Consider the following 13607-nt stretch of genomic DNA (forward strand, 5'->3'; position numbering starts at 1 on the left):
AACAAAACTGACTTTATGAAGTTGGAGTAGGTTTCAACTAGCTGAAGACCACAGCCAAATCTAAACTACTCTTCCCCATTTAACGCAAGTAATATTTAGGACTATATAAAAGAAAGGAAAAAAAAATAAGTAGTTTAGGAACATCATGCCCCTATGTCTATCTTAGTAAATGGTAGTAAACAGATCCACAGATCCATTTCCCCTTAGTCACATTCTCCTCATTCATTTGTTTCACAAAGGCTAAGAGAAGATGAAGCCTTTGTCATTTGAGAATATTGAGAAAATAGAGTATAAATGATAATTCATTGATAATTCAATTTTTGCTTAATAATTATTATAGCCAAAAACACACTACTTCCTTTGCAAAAGTAATAAATTGAACAATCAATAATAGGTTAAAATCCATTTAATTTTACACTAAATAAAAGCAGCTAAATAAACATGAATATCAAATGTTACTCTTCTTTGAAACCCTCCTGTCTCTGTGCTAGTTGTTATTTCAGTGACCTTAGCATTTTGTTCATGCCTTTATGGCTGCACATATTGCATTGTACCCTAAGTGATCTTCATACATGGCTTTTCCACTCACTAGACATTTATTTTCTCTAGGATATCAAATATATCACCACCTAGTACATAAGAAGTAATCAGTACATATTATTCAGTTTTGAAAGAGTGAATAACTGTTTATGCTAAGGGAGATATCTCCAGTTCTAATCCTTAGCATTATCATTTTTCTTTCAGTTGGGGCTCATTATATGCATAAAAGTGGCCAAATTCTTATTTATATAAGTCTTGCTATATTGGAGATAATTGCTTTCTGTGTCATACTTTCATATATTTGGACCTTCAAGGGGAGAATTAATAGCATCAATTCTATATCATTGTACTATAAATCACTCAGATTCAGTGGTAGGTTTTCTATAGGAGACTGTTAAGAAATGGTATACATACCCATATATGCTTTTGAAATCATCTGATGAAGTGAAAGGGAATTCATTATGAGAATTTTCCAAAACTAACAATTGGTAAAAGATAATGGATAAGAGCATACACATATAGGGCAAGTATTTGTCAGGGCCTATGGTTTTGACTTCCTTAATATCAGCTTTTCATCACAAACTGACCTCAATACATAAGCATATTTTTATATCTTATTAAAATGTCATGATTCTAGCTTATGTAAGTTGAAAAAAAACTTTTTTGTGATTTCTGTGCATGCCTATAATTTCTAAGTGGTTTGTACTTGTCTGTGACAGGCTCTCAATAGTAAAAGCATTTACTGTAAAACTGTCAGTATCTTTAAAAGGTAAAAAGTAAGAATAAGGTAGAGAAAACATTCTTGTGATTTGGGAGAAAAGACAAATTAATTGACATCAAATAATTCACATGCTGTAGCGTTAAGGGAGGCTGGGACTTGAATCTAAGCAGACAAATACAGTGTATATCACTGCTCTTAGAACCAGAGAAACAGAGTATTTACATCTACTGCTTGCCATATGCCACCACATTTCCCTTGGTTTTTCAATAGTAAGTTAAATCCAATAAAAAAAGTACAGAGGTAAGTGATAAAGACAAACTAAAGAATTTGGCAGTATTTAAACAACATATTACAGGCTGCACATACATCTGCCTTTGTAAGGATGAAAGGAGACAGTACAGGAAAAAAATGTTTTCTGATTTTAATAACTGTACAATATAGCAAACAAACATTTTGTAAAAAACAAATAGATCCATACTGCTCTTGGGGAAACTTTGTCTTAAGGAACTGATCTCTTCTGCTTTCATTTTGGCTTGAGAATTTTAATTGCTACAACTTTATGTGGCGTTTGGTACATCAGAATCTCCTGATTACCCCTCGGTAGTTGAGATTCCTTTTATTTATTTTATTTTTCTCTCTGGGTATATCAAAATTTACTATTAAAGTATAGATAAAATGTGCAGACATAAACCTTTAGAATGTATACCTTTATGCAAGTATAGCTAAAAGTGAAGTTTATAATTAAATAATGACGGTATATGCTCTTGTACTCCATAAATAAATTTATCTGGCTGTTACACTTCTCAGCCCAGGCTAAAGGAGAACTCATACATTCCTTCATTATTCATAACATATAATACAAATTTAGGAAAAGTGTGATACACTGAAATCATAAAATAGTCTTTTAGTGTAAAAAGGACAGGCATTGAGTGCCCATCAAAAGAAAACTTCTCAGCCAGAATTTTTAATTATTGCTGTCCCCAATATCAATGGTTTAGAATTTAACCATTTCTCAAAATAGTGTGCAGAGTTAGATACACCTTCTGTTTTTGAAAACTTTATCCATCCTCGAACTTCAAAATTTCATTATTTTCTTCAAAATTTTATATATATATACATAGGTATATGCACATATATTTTATGTATAATTTAACAATAATGTAATTATTTTATTTGAAACAAGAAAAGGCTAATATATATTAAAGTAAATGGAATCATTTGTAGATATGCCTGTATATACTCACTCAATAACCAAAATATCTTTGGTAGCTATTCCAAGTAAGTGATTATATTGTACAATATGGATGTAAAATTAAATGAGATACAAAACTGAAAAAAATAACTATTGAGTATATGATTCATTATGGTGATAAAAATTATATTCTAAACTTGCTAATATCAGAATATGAGAGCAGTTACATAATTGTACATGTATGTCACTGAGACTATTGTTTTAAGTAATTCTATTCTTAAACAACATTCAAAAGTATAGGTTAAGTAATTTATAAATACCAAATAAAGAGTAGTAAATATTAAGGAAAGGATATCATAATCAATATTCTTCTCTAGAGTTGAAACAATAAAAAGAATATGAAATATTTCTAATGTTAAAGTTTAATTTTGTTGCATTTAAATTTCCAATTTATAAGTTTTAATGTTGAAAATAAGCAAATTTTAACCTTTTAACTTTATGTTAGAGTGTGTCCAAATTTAATACATGGTACTATTAAAGCAGTCATAAACATTATCTTGAATAAGGGGAAAATACAAGATAACTGAAGATTAAATATAAGCTTGATTGATCAGTTTTTATTAATTCATTTCTAATAGATTTAAACCCAAATAAAATGACACCAAGATTTTTAGGTCTGTTAATTGGTAGAGCTACTTGAGAGTGATAGTTGGCATTGATAGTAATTTATGTAAGTAATCTTTGGAAAATATTTCACTTTACAATTTTTTCTAGATAAAATTGATCTATATTGATATTATAGTTGGAATTTCTATATGATCCAGGATAATTCATTTATGTTTGTAATATGTCATAGAATATGTCATAATCCTCACTTAAAAGAGTAAAATGTTATAATAAATGAATAGTAAATGACCTTGTTCTTGTCTTGGGACATTGCTTCATCATTTAGTCTCCCTTTTGCCTGTACATTTGCCTCTCTCTTTACTGACATGTTCCCTGCCATATGAAAATGATCAAGTTTTCCATGAAACACTCACAGTTGTCCCTGCCTTCTCTCTACAAACTCTAGGTCTGCCTCCTGCTATGAATAGTCAAGTTCTTATAAGATGAATCTTTATACATTGTACCTACTTAATGTCATATAGAGACTAGCAGTAAATTTAGATGTAATAATTTTGGAATCCTTATTGACCACATCTAATACGCTAAACATACGTATATCCATTGGACCAGTAATTTTACTCAGAGATATACTACTTCTGTTCATTCTATTTTTTGTCCCTCGCTTGGATTACAGGCTAATTTTTGACTAGGACTTCTTAAAATTTCTAGGATTGGATCACAGTATTTATATTAATAACATAGCAAAATAAATAAAATATAAATAACATAGTATATTCACTGACATGGTGAGCATTGAATGAATGTATTTGTTTATTCTGGCTCATAATATTGTTTAAATATGCAGGAAAAAATGAGAGTAGATTTTTTTTCAAAAAATCAATTTAATGTTTTTGCTTTTATGATGATTTTCATGTGGAATAAAATGGGATTTATCTCCTAGTCAGGGCTGGAATTCTTTGGCCAAGTTTCACATCAGTTGATGACTTTTGTAATCACGGTTCCTATATAAAAGTACACTGTGAGTGAATATACGTATATGTATCTGATTCACTTTGCTGTACACCTGAAACTAACACAATATTGTAAATCAACTATACTCCAATAAAAATTAAAAACAAACCAAAAAAAACGTACACTATGGTTGTCCCTCCAGTCTCTGATTCTTCACAGCCTACACTTTACCTAGATAACTCCACTCTCAAATTCAGAATCGGTCTGTGATTTGCCCAAGCTAATCAGAAACATTCTATTATCCCCACAGCAATATAATTATTTCAGATGAAACATGTTTGTTAAATAAGAACGAAGTTCTGTACTTTCAATAAATGGTTGTGGAAAATCAGCTGTCTCTCCTTTCAAAGTTGTGCTGTAACAGTATGAAAGCCTGGGTCACTAGTAGCTGTATCACTAACTTGAGGAAAACCCGCTGAAGAAATAAAGAGGTCAAAAGAGCAAGAGGTAGCTAAAAAGACTGCATACAAATAGAGTGAGAATTTTGACAAAACCTAACTTAAAACTCATACTTCCTCTGAGATTTTCAGCCAATCAGCTATGATATAGTCTCTTGTTTGCATCTATTGGTTCAGGTCTGCACATGTGAATTAGGATGGCTAAATCAGATACTATACCAAGACTTTTATATTTTGTTTGGAGAAGAAGAGTTCTCTTTATTTTTACATGATGGTAAGTACATATGGTAAGTTGGTAGCAAGCCCAGGACCATTGAAGAAATTTTGCTAAAATAAGGATAAAAGAAAGAGAAAGGATGAGAAGCTCAGAGAATAGCAGAGAAAAAAAGCCCTAATTTCTTATTAAATGTAACTGAAATCTAGCTAATCTATTGACTTAATTTATTTAACTTAACAAACTGTCTCTGTATATTTAGTCAGTTTGAGGTTTTTTTTTAAACAATCACACCCCCTTTTCTGTGAAAACTGATTCATATTGTAGCATATGTCTCATAACATGTAAAAGAGCAACTATCTTCCAAACAACTCTAAGTCACTGTTACAATTCCCATTTTTTTTATCAGACTTTGAATAGTTATACAAATTTCCTCAAACTCTGAAAATTAATAATTGGTTATTGTTGGATACAGAATTTGAACCAAAACTCTCTTATTTCAAACTTATATAAGTCAAATCTTTTATAAGAGCAGCAATCTTATTAAAAAAAAACACACACACAAATCTGCACCGTCCTCATCATGACACTGAAGTTGTCCCTATATTTTTGGACTATGTAATTTTCTTCACTTATTAATTAGTCTATTTCTTGGACAATTTCAGGCAGGATTGTTACTTCATAAAATGATTTAATGTCAGTTAGGTATAGATCCTGCTAATTTTTGCAATTTAAAAGAATTATATTTTATTTGTCCAGCTATATTAACTTTTCCATTCAAAAATATATGTACTTGAAATTTTAACTAAAATGTCATCAATTTAAAGATTAATTTAGCAAAAATTGATATCTTACAAAAATTGTCTCAAGCTCCAGAGTTGGAGCTGAATCAGGAGTTAAAGTCTTAGCCAAGGACACTGCCAGAGAAGAGATGGGGTAAATGGGCACTGAAACCCCTGGCCAGGGTCCAAAGTACACTGTTCTTGTATTACTGCTGGAAGGATATTGATAGACTTGACAAGAACAAGTTCACAGACAAAGAGAGAAGGCCATGGTGGCTGCTGCATCAATAAAGCTCTTGGTTTATTATTAGTCTTCCAATTGTTAAACTATTTTCTTTCAACTCTAAATCCAATCATCTATATCCTACATTGTGATGTCATGGATGGGAATCAGCAAACTACATTTATTTTTTGCCAGCTGGCTTCTTGTTACATTACACTAATAGAGGAAGATTGGAAATCAGAGAGAGGGACAAGGACTTGCTCTTTATTCTTTTGCTTGCTGTTTTTGTCAGTAACTCCCCTGTAGCAGTCACTGGCAGTTGCAGCTGGTTTTACTCTCTAGCTCATTTTGATCCTTTCAATTCCAGCCTCATCTTTGGAAGTCTGGACAGCACCCACTGGCTCACAGTAAGAGCCCCAGATCCACAGAAACACTCTCCATTGTGCTGATGCTCAATAACATGTGGGACAAATGGAAATATATTTTGTTGATATGAGTTTTATTCCTTGACATCTTCCATCAACTCTTAATCTTATATTCTAACTGAATATACACATACATATATGTATGTGTGGGTATATATATATATATATATATATATATATATATATATATATATATGTATATATTTGTGTGTGTGTTTCTGTGTGTGTATATGTAATATTTATTTGAATATGTGTTATAACATTTGGACCCCCTATCATATTTGTGCTATGGTAAAGAGTCAGTTTTTGTTTTGATTATGTAACTAGACCATAATTGACATTTATCACAGAATAATTTTGAGCCATACAAGAACCTGATGTGTTTTCAAACACTTTCATGCTATAAGGCAGATAACATGATAGACACTTAGTAAACGATGCCAAAAGAAAGTCTCTTAAATGTCATATTCCAAAGCAAGAAAGAACGTACTTTGTAAAGATGACATAGATTATTCAGAGAGTGACTACAATAAAATTCAAACTATCTGAATAACATCCATTAACTAACCTTTTATAATGGAGATTTAAATGTTATGTACACCAGTGTCAAGTAAAATGGAATTACCTGTATTTTATTAGGTATAATGAGAGTTTTCTTTAGCCTTTCCATTATAATGGGAATGAATCCAATGATTTTGTAACTTGTAGTCTTTTTTAACCTAAAGAATAATACAATTAAAACAATTAAGCTTCTTGAAGAGATAGAGTCATTTTATGAAAAGAATTTATATGTAGCAATATAGACAAATTAAGCTAATGATACAGTGTCAGGCTGATGAGAGTTAATGCAAGAATCAGAGACATAGAATTAATATGCAGAGGTGTTCTCTATTTGAAATGTTTAAGAGTAGGATCCATGTTTTCTTCATATTCCACTCAATATGTATAAAAGAAAACAATGATTTTTCTATCCAACATAGCTGTATGTATCCATTGATATTGTAGAAGAGATTGGTTTGTCATCTAAGGTCCTATACTGAAAGAGGGAAAGAAACTGAGCAGATGATTTAAAAAGTGAAAAATAGGCTTAAGGTAAAAGTAAAATTTTATATCAAGATTAAGGGAATGATTTGGCTCAGTGGAGTGAAGTACCAATCATTTTTTCCAGTATATTGGACACTAAATTCAGAACTAAATAAATTTCTGATCAGGTGATATGCTAGTTGCTCAGTGGTTTTACTCTCGATGGTTACTATCTTCAGAAGACACATGAATATGGCAGAGATAAATATGGATTCATACATACAGGCAGTGATCAAACTCCATAGTTTATTGAATATAATAATTCAGCAACACAATTCTGTCAACAATTACAACCAACAAAGCATATTTTGTTGGGGTCATCAAAAATTGAAGCGATTGTAAAGGAAGAAAAACAAGTTTCCAACCACAGAAAACAGTTTTAACATGAAAAACCTTCAAGTAGAACTAGGCAGCGATTTCCTGACTAATGGTCTGTGTAATGAAAGAGAAGCTTGAGCATGACATTATCAATCTATGTAACATGAATTGTAGTCATTTAGGTGCCCCACAGAAGGGTTTTCTGGACACAATATCTTCAGATGGAACAGTATCCTCTATGAAAGAACTAAACTATTGTTTCTGCATTTTATAAAATCTAATATAGTAGTTCATTGTAAAAAGTATTTAAAATGAGTATTAAAATTATATTATTTGAACTTAAAAAAGTGACATAACCCATACTTTTATAAAGTTTCAATTATGAAAAAGACAACAAAAATATACAGCATGGAATCTTTTAATTAAGGATTTATTTGCTTTTCATTCAGGTAAAGAACACAATTGAGTTTTAAATTTCAGAAGATGTAAAAAGAAAGCGAGTTGACTGATAACAAAAAGTCATCAGAAATACCTAAAACGTTTTAACAATAACAAGACTTTTTAGCAATAAGATTACTTTCTAGCAAAAGCATTAAGAATTCTTTGACATACGCAGATGATTTTCAAAACCTTCGTCATCAATTATCTGTGCTATTCCTAATGTCATGGTCTTCTCATTCCTCCCCAGCCCTACCTCTAGGGCTCAAAAAACAGGCCTAAGAATGACATTAAGAAATTAATATTGTTAGAAATAATTTTTAACACAGAGTTTTTGTTTTATTAATGCTTTTATATTAGAAAATATAAGCAAGGTTTTGTCATGTTAGTCAAAACCTCGATCTTTTCATAAACAAAAACAATTTATAAGGATGCTAAGAGAGCAGGTGTCTTACATGTTCTTTTCTATAGAATAAAGTTCCATAGACTACTTTATGTAGATGTGTTAAAAATTGAATTGTGTCCTCTCAAAATTCATATGTTGAAGTCCTAACCCCAAGGACCTCTGAATATGACCTTATTTGAACATAAAGTCATTGCATAAGGTAATTAGTTAAGATGAGGTTATCAGAGTGGGTCTTCATCCAACATGGTTGGTGTCATAAACAGAAGCACACAGGGAGAATGGCACATGAACAGGAAGGCAGAGAATGTGGGTGATGTGATTCCAAGCCAAGAAACACCAAAGATTGTCAGCTAAATAGTAGAAGCTAGGAGAGAGACCTGGAAAAGAGTTTCCCCCAATGTCTTTAGAATGAGTATATTCCTGCCAATACCTTGATCCATGAGACAATATATCTTGGTTGTTTAAGCTAGTCAGTTTGCAGTACTTTATTACAGCAACCCTAGAACACTAATGCAAGGTGTATCATTGAAAAAGTCATCTGCCTCTGCCAGGGGTAAGCAGCAGAGTTTCTCTTTGGAAGCCACTGATACTCACACAAACCTCCATGCCACTCATATACAGTATCCTGTGGGACCAGAAAACTAAATGATCTGAACATAGTAAAACTAAATCTAATATGCCATACCATTAAATTTTACTAAGAACAAATTTGGAAATAATTGAGTATAAAGAGCAAATCTACAGTGTAAATATGAATTTAATTAATAAAATTAAGTTAATCCACTTAAGGGGAATAAACATGGATGTAATACATAATTGAAGCACAGTATATTAACATTTTCAGCCTAAAGTTATATTATTAACTAAAGAGGGTTTATTTGTTTTTAATTTTGAATGTGGGATGTTTCATAACAATAAAAACAACAATAAAATTAATAGAAATATTATTTGAATTCAAAATCTGGCCAAACACTCCACCCCAAAACCAACTTCTTCCTGGTAAAATTGTGTTTAGACTCTGGCATCTGAAATATGCTAACAAGTAAATTGAAGGTTTTTAGTTAATTTTTTGAGTGAATATGGGCTTTTAAAAATTCTCTTAATTAATGCAGCAAAAGAAGGAAAAAATGGAAAATAAAGGTGTAAAGACAACACAGCAAAGATAGGCAACAGCTTGCTCTTTTTGAATAAAGACCTCAGGTAAAGCACATTATAAAAGTGAAATAGTGTTGTGGTCATATTACAGTTGGAAGTGGAGACACCATATTTAATCTTCAGTGGCATGGAAAACACTGCAAATCATACTTGGGGATTTTAATGTATGTGTATGTCAGTATTGACAATTAAATATATAATATTATATCATAATTATGAATACCATCAAATATATCATTTACTCATACAGATTAATAGAATTAATTATTAGCCAAATTGGTATTTTCTTATCATTAAGATAGGGAGAAGATTAATTGACATAACAGATATTATACACACATTGATCTAAACCACCCTGATTTTAAAAATGTTAAATGTGAAGAAATGTCATTTTAGAATTAAGAAAATATGGCAATAAGAAAAGGTACTATGTCTTTTCATTACAGATGAAATTTTCATTGAGGATTAAGAGACATCAAGTAGCAAAACTTTGTAGAAAATCTCCAAGAATAAATATTTGCAGAACTATTTACCTTTTCTTGGTCTCCACTACATATACTTTGATTTTATGTATTGTTTTCCTCCAAATTTCCACTATGAGGCAACAAATAAACTATAGGAATATAAGTAAGCAAATACAACTGCATTAAAGGAGCAACAAAGAAGTATTCAGAATTTTAATAAGAAATTATGGACTGACTCCTTTTGAGGTGATGGATCACTTTTGTCATTGAAGGTGGGGCACCTGCAACTTCACTTAGTATCACCCAGGTTTCAAATTCTGAATTATTTGCTGTGGTAATCAGGGTAGATATAAGGAATCCAAAGTTACTCTCAAATGCTCAGAAATGAGTCAATATTATTGCTAGTTTCATTCTGATCTTTTCAAACTATTCTCACCCAAACGCATTGTAATCCATCCTTTTTGGACAGTAAGATAAAAATATTTCCCCCCAATACATACCTTTATATTTACATGCTCATATTGTCTCAGTAAGTATTCTTTAACTAATAAATATAATTGTATTTATCTAGTTTAATCCAAAATTCGTCTTACTAAGTATATTGAGTAGTTTATAAAATTTTTAGGTAGCACAAACAACTGGCCTTGGAAGACTGCCTGAGCATGTTTTATTTCTCACTATGAACTCTCTATGGACACTGAACATGGGGCTTGGTGCAGGGCTTTGGTCACTACCACTTTTGAATCTCCATCTCACTCCCCTCCCCAAAGATTAGATTACAAATAGCAAACGCTTCTTCAACTTTCTGCTAAACTGTAGTTTATAGGAGGCTGCTTCTGAATGACAGCACTTAGATCATATGCCTAAAACCTAGACACAAGTGGGGCAACTGCAGTAGGTAATTCTGCCTTCTACATTGGGAACTGAGGCCACAAATTAAGGACACTTATTCAAATATGGAAATGACATTCCAAAGAATACAGTTACCCAATAGTGATGCCTTTATACAAATGTAACCAAGTCCAAATGCACCACTCACCATACTACAGGCCAATAAGTCAAGAGACAAGGTGTTGGAGCAAGGAAACCAACTTTATTCAGAAAGCCAGGGAACTGAGTAGATGGTGGACTAATGTCCTAAAGAACAATGTTAATTTAGGGTAGAATTCAAGCTTCTTTTATGCTAGTGAAGGGGCAAGCAGGAAGGGGCTAAGATCAGGTACCAGCAAGGGTCCAAGGAGGATTGTAAAAGCTCTTTGTTCTTGGACACTTGACTTGGGTTGATGTGAGTCTAATCGCAATGTTACTATAAATCTTGACAAGACAATCACTATTTTTGTTCATACTTCCTTATCTCCCCTTGGGAGGCAAGTTTTGGGTAAGGGGCTGTTTGCACAAATCTTAATCTGTAGACAAAATTCCTTTAGTGATTATATCAATGCATAGGCCAAAGCTGAGGCTTATGACTCAGAGGTTAAAGCAGCATCAAAGGTAGATACAATATGGAGTCAGAGATGCCAAGCTTCTTCCTCCCTGTACCACAAGCATAAATAGCTATATCCTCCTTCCAATGACAACATTTTTGGTTGTTGATTCCAAATTGTTCAGATCTCTGCTTTCTCAAGTATTATTTGTTTGACCTGACTTCCAACCCTGATTTCTTAGATATGCCTTGTGTCTCAGTCTTTGAGTCTTTGTTGAAGAGTCTTGCAAAAGACAATGCAGTGATCTGTTGACTGTCTCCAAGCTTTGTAGGACTTCCCCAAACCAGTGTCTTTGAACACAAGACTGATATGAAACCATGTGAGGAAAAAATATTATCCTTACAGTACTGAGGGAATGATCCAGTTGTGTTTTGTTTCATAAGACTACAGAATGTGTAGTCCTATACTAGAATATTCTAACTCTTAGAGAAAAAATAGAATAAGATTAGATTGATAAAAATAAGCAGAAACTATATAAAATGATCATGACTGTTTTGGCAAAACTTTCTGCAGAATCTAATGAATAGTAGTCTAATGAATAGTCTATAGTTTGTAATCCTGTAGGTACTACAATTTATCATCTGTATTTCCCCCACTTTAACAATTAATTCAACTTTAGTATCACTAAACACCCAATATGTTCAAATGTCTCTTGTAGAATATTCTTTAGCAAGTAGGCACATACTGGAAGTCTCTAAAGTTACTACATGATATTATATGGCTAACTTCAAATGGTTTCTTAGTTCCACTATAGAAACATGAGTTAAAAAAGAAAATATATTATAGACCCTTAAGATTATTTCTAGGATTTTATGTTGTATATTTTAAGGTATTAGTTCTTGTAAGTCACAGAAAGGTTTATGATTTAAATAGCTACAGAAATGGTTTATGCTTTCTGTACTTGCTGTACTTTCTGTACTTGACCACTTCCCTTTAACTGCATAACCTAAAAATACTTTTATTATTTAAAAAAAACATCATGATCTGTTGTTCATAAATTTGATTACACAAGGGAGCATTAGTCTCAGAAACTGAAATTTAACATAGATGTTTAAATCCACAGTTTACAATAGGCTGTTTTGAAAACCCAAGGTTCATTTTGAATGCATGGATCCCTGAGGAATGCATGGTTTTGCAGAGGGGTGGATTTATATAGGGTCATGGAGTTACTAAAGCCTTTAAATAACTCCTTGTTTTTCTTTACTGACTTCTAGTGTTAAAGGCACTCAATACATTTAAGAGATTCTCTGGCACTTCAGATAACCTTGTAGCATCTCGCTCTATTCAAAATTTTAGTCAACCTTCTCCAACAAAATATAGGTGACCATACACTTAAATGATTTTTAATGGATAATAATTGATTAATGTAATATCTTCACCTTGATACTTATTGAGACTATAAAAAGTGATTCAAATGTGAGGAACTGGGACCAGGGAGTAGTAAAAATATTATTTTACCATTAAGGCAAACACTGACAAAATCAGTGTTCCAGCTTCATGCATGTATCTTAAAATAGATCTGGGTACACATTTACCTACACTCACACATAGTCCCAGCACACACACACACACACACACACACACACACACACACAAAACACTCACATAAGATAAAATTATGTGTAAAATGAAGCACACCAGTCATAATAAATAAGCATGGTTAAATCAATATGTTAGAAGGAGACTGTTTCTGGGTAAGCCTGTGACATGCTTTGTGGCTGCTCATACAGTCAATAAAACAGGAAGATTTGGCAGTCCACTGATAATTAACATAACATGAGCCTATATGCATGTGTATTACCAAATATTTTCATGCCATCATACCTACCTTCTGCTCATTTAGTGTATACAACAGTATGCCATGTAGAAGTAAAAATTATATTTTGTTTTTCATTGAACATACTGGAAAGTCATGGTACACATTAACAATTTTATTAACTTTTTAGTACAAATTCTGCCAACCCAATGCTCATATCTGAATTTTATGTCCATAACTCTTTGTAACCTAAAATATATTTTATATAAGAAAGCATGTTTTCAAATGACAACTTTCTTCTGTTTGCAAAACTGAAAGTATACTGATCATAGCACTATAGATAGATGGCTATTTCGAAGATATTTTGTAC

The sequence above is a fragment of the Tursiops truncatus genome, chromosome 4 (genome assembly GCF_011762595.2).
Source record: "Tursiops truncatus isolate mTurTru1 chromosome 4, mTurTru1.mat.Y, whole genome shotgun sequence".
NCBI classification, from domain to species: Eukaryota; Metazoa; Chordata; class Mammalia; order Artiodactyla; family Delphinidae; genus Tursiops; species Tursiops truncatus.